The sequence below is a fragment of the Schistocerca serialis genome, unplaced genomic scaffold (assembly GCF_023864345.2).
Source record: "Schistocerca serialis cubense isolate TAMUIC-IGC-003099 unplaced genomic scaffold, iqSchSeri2.2 HiC_scaffold_1196, whole genome shotgun sequence".
Lineage (NCBI taxonomy): Eukaryota > Metazoa > Arthropoda > Insecta > Orthoptera > Acrididae > Schistocerca > Schistocerca serialis.
The window spans coordinates 87,501-92,500 of NW_026047399.1; positions in this window are offsets into that span (position 1 = coordinate 87,501).

Sequence of the window (5,000 nt, forward strand, 5' to 3'; positions counted from 1 at the left end):
ATCTTTCGACCCCACCCACAAAGCCTGCGTCCTCTGTCGACCACAGCACCCCAACGCCAGCGCCTCTGCCGCACGAAATCGTGGACCGGCAATCACTCCACCTGCGCCCCACTCCAACCGCCCAACTCGCAACTCCAGCGGATGAACGGCGGACTTTTCCCGCAGTCGCAATGTGCAATCCACCCCTATAACATGCGTTTCATGAAGAGGTACGTCCAATATGCGACATTCCCGCTGTCCCTATACATGAGCTGCGAGCTGTACCAGTTACGAGCTAGAGACGCGATCGCGTTGCTCTCTGTACGAATGCCGATGCTGAGCGGTCAGCTAGGAGGCGCTCCATCCATGTCGGTACCGGTGAGCGTTGCACTCGCAGTCGCAAAAACGTACGGCAAGTATATTACTCGGAAGAGTCAATGACAGTCCACGCCCCCCTGCGTGGGAAGAGTCTTTCTAGGCCATGACCCACCGGAAGGGCGCAGCGTCCCCCACCCCAGACATGTGACGTCACACCATCGGTATTGACGACTAGACTGATTCCTTATAATCATTTGCCATACACCGGTGGAAGCTGCCGAGACGAGTAACTACATAGCGGGCTCGCCGTGTCACTAATGTACAGAGATACAACAGTTTCGACTGGAACCGGATTAAACGTATACACGGCGCTGATTAGTAATAGATAGAGCCATCAGAATACAGATAATGTATACAACTGTCCGTATACATGCTGAAAGACTCTGCTCACAATCACAACCACACGTCAGCCACACACCCTTATCACGCACTACTCTCTGCCTGTAACACGCACACAGACAATATGTAAGCACCAGCATGGAACAACACCCAGTGCATCCTCTCCGCCACATTAGACAATCCACACTGTCATAACCAGACTGGGAGGTCCACTCAGAAAACAGAATATCCCACCCACCCGACAACCACCATTGCTCAGCCAAGCCACCAACACCCACACATGTCCTACACAGGGGTGCACCCAACATCACAATACTGCCTCCTCTCACAGCACACAAACAATGGCAGGAATGAAAGACACAGGTCTGCCACAACCATGGAATCAGAGCGCCGCCTGTCATGAGCCAAAGGTGCATCCTGACGTGGCAAATCAGATGATGCCGCAGGCATCCACTTACTATAGTCACAATCAACAAACCGGCCGCCCCGCCCCCCATTAAACCTTTCCTTACAACAATGTGTACCTTAACCTAACCTATATCGTACCGTAACCTAACCTATATCGTACCGTAACCTAACCTATATCGTACCGTAACCTAACCTACGTCGTACCGTAACCTAACCTACGTCGTACCGTAACCTAACCTACGTCGTACCTTAACCTAACCTACGTCGTACCTTACCCTAACCTACGTCGTACCTTAACCTAACCTACGTCGTACCTTAACCTAACCTACGTCGTACCTTAACCTAACCTACGTCGTACCTTAACCTAACCTATGTCGTACCTTAACCTAACCTACGTCGTACCTTAACCTAACCTACGTCGTACCTTAACCTAACCTACGTCGTACCTTAACCTAACCTACGTCGTACCTTAACCTAACCTACGTCGTACCTTAACCTAACCTACGTCGTACCTTAACCTAACCTACGTCGTACCTTAACCTAACCTACGTCGTACCTTAACCTAACCTACGTCGTACCTTAACCTAACCTACGTCGTACCTTAACCTAACCTACGTCGTACCTTAACCTAACCTACGTCGTACCTTAACCTAACCTACGTCGTACCTTAACCTAACCTATGTCGTACCTTAACCTAACCTATGTCGTACCTTAACCTAACCTATGTCGTACCTTAACCTAACCTATGTCGTACCTTAACCTAACCTGTATTGCGCCTTAACCTAACCTGTATTGCGCCTTAACCTAACCTGTATTGCGCCTTAACCTAACCTGTATTGCGCCTTAACCTAACCTGTATTGCGCCTTAACCTAACCTGTATTGCGCCTTAACCTAACCTGTATTGCGCCTTAACCTAACCTGTATTGCGCCTTAACCTAACCTGTATTGCGCCTTAACCTAACCTGTATTGCGCCTTAACCTAACCTGTATTGCGCCTTAACCTAACCTGTATTGCGCCTTAACCTAACCTGTATTGCGCCTTAACCTAACCTGTATTGCGCCTTAACCTAACCTGTATTGCGCCTTAACCTAACCTGTATTGCGCCTTAACCTAACCTGTATTGCGCCTTAACCTAACCTGTATTGCGCCTTAACCTAACCTGTATTGCGCCTTAACCTAACCTATATTGCGCCTTAACGTAACCTGTATTGCGCCTTAACCTAACCTGTATTGCGCCTTAACCTAACCTATATTGCGCCTTAACCTAACCTATATTGCGCCTTAACGTAGCCTGTATTGCGCCTTAACCTAACCTATATTGCGCCTTAACCTAACCTATATTGCGCCTTAACGTAACCTATATTGCGCCTTAACGTAACCTATATTGCGCCTTAACGTAACCTATATTGCGCCTTAACGTAACCTATATTGCGCCTTAACGTAACCTATATTGCGCCTTAACGTAACCTATATTGCGCCTTAACGTAACCTATATTGCGCCTTAACGTAACCTATATTGCGCCTTAACGTAACCTATATTGCGCCTTAACGTAACCTATATTGCGCCTTAACGTAACCTATATTGCGCCTTAACGTAACCTATATTGCGCCTTAACGTAACCTATAGTGCGCCTTAATGTAACCTATATTGCGCCTTAACGTAACCTATATTGCGCCTTAACGTAACCTATATTGCGCCTTAACGTAACCTATATTGCGCCTTAACGTAACCTATATTGCGCCTTAACGTAACCTATATTGCGCCTTAACGTAACCTATATTGCGCCTTAACGTAACCTATATTGCGCCTTAACGTAACCTATATTGCGCCTTAACGTAACCTATATTGCGCCTTAACGTAACCTATATTGCGCCTTAACGTAACCTATATTGCGCCTTAACGTAACCTATATTGCGCCTTAACGTAACCTATAGTGCGCCTTAATGTAACCTATATTGCGCCTTAATGTAACCTATATTGCGCCTTAACGTAACCTATATTGCGCCTTAACGTAACCTATATTGCGCCTTAACGTAACCTATATTGCGCCTTAACGTAACCTATATTGCGCCTTAACGTAACCTATATTGCGCCTTAACGTAACCTATATTGCGCCTTAATGTAACCTATATTGCGCCTTAATGTAACCTATATTGCGCCTTAACGTAACCTATATTGCGCCTTAACGTAACCTATATTGCGCCTTAACGTAACCTATATTGCGCCTTAACGTAACCTATATTGCGCCTTAACGTAACCTATATTGCGCCTTAACGTAACCTATATTGCGCCTTAACGTAACCTATATTGCGCCTTAACGTAACCCACATTGTGCTGTAACCCAACACACGTTGGGCCTTAACCCAACACACGTTGGGCCTTAACCCAACACACGTTGGGCCTTAACCCAACACACGTTGGGCCTTAACCCAACACACGTTGGGCCTTAACCCAACACACGTTGGGCCTTAACCCAACACACGTTGGGCCTTAACCCAACACACGTTGGGCCTTAACCCAACACACGTTGGGCCTTAACCCAACACACGTTGGGCCTTAACCTGCTCTGTAATTGTCATACGACGCGTTAAATTAGTGTAGTGTTGCCCAACTGCAACCCCCGCAATATAGTTTGCTACTCGCACTGCCCGGTCCCCAGTGTATCGCTTCATGTTAAACACCTTGCAGCTATACACTGTAATGTGGATGGCAGCAGGACGTACATGCTCAATGCCCTTTGCAGTTGTTCATTGGCATTTGCAGTTGTTCATTGGCATTCGCATGGCGAAGCACTTAGCCTACGCTGTGGTACGGCCTGTGTCAACTGTCCGCTGATGTTGTACGTCCAAATCACACACTGTACTGCACATTGGTCCTCATGTACTGAATGATACATCGTGGTACATGTGACCGTACAACGACTGCGCCAACAACGGCGAACCATGCGGTCCAAATGTTGTGCACTCAGCTACGTGTCGTCTCCCTATAAGAGCTGGATTGCAGTGTGGTATGCCCTGGATGGCGATCAGCATGAGCCGTCTGTTGATGTAGTGGCGCGTGTTGTCAGACGTAGTCGTCTCTTCTCACACACCGTGATAGCATGGTGCACTGCGTTCCACATCTGCGACATGCGACAGAGGCCGGTTGACAGTCGTTCGCGCAATGGACATCGCATACGTACGGGGGCCACCTTCCACGTGTTCGCGAAGCGTGCACATGTTGTTGCGTGTATGTGGGCAGACAGTGTGTCGTGACACCTGACACAGGCATGCAACAATCGTTGAATTTGCAAATGGCGATGGACGCCTACGTTTGCTGGTGACGTTACGCAAATGAACAACTGGTAAACCGTTGTGGTGCGGTTGTTCTCGCTAGAGGTGAATCAGTGATGGCGACGATCGGTTGAGCTACCAACCGGTTGTTCCAGCGATACCCACCATGCCCACGAACGTGAATGGCATCTGGGTGTGAAGCGATACGCGGCGGTGGCTGGGTGGGACCGTCCCCGGCCGGTGAGGGGGGGCCTCCCGGCGTGCTGGCCGCGCGGTGCGTGGGCGCACGCGCTACAGCCGGCTGGTGGGGGCGGCCAGTGGCAGGCGCGCCGGCCGACGGAGGCGGCAGGCGGCGCAGCTGCGCGCCGGCGCACCCTGCACGCGGCGCCGTGCGGCCAAAGTAGGTCCTCGCGGGCCCGGTGCGAAGCGCGGTGGACATCTGCAGTGTGCTGGTCCGATTGAGGACTGTGTGCGCTGAGGATGCGCCGCCGCCTGGCGCTCGGCGCCGCGACGCCGTCTGCTGCTCGGTCGCCTCTGCGGTTCTCGCAGGTGGTTTGTATCGCAGCTGTGCGGACGTGTTGGCGCGTGCGCTGTGCTGGGAGAGTTCGCTTCGGCACCCAA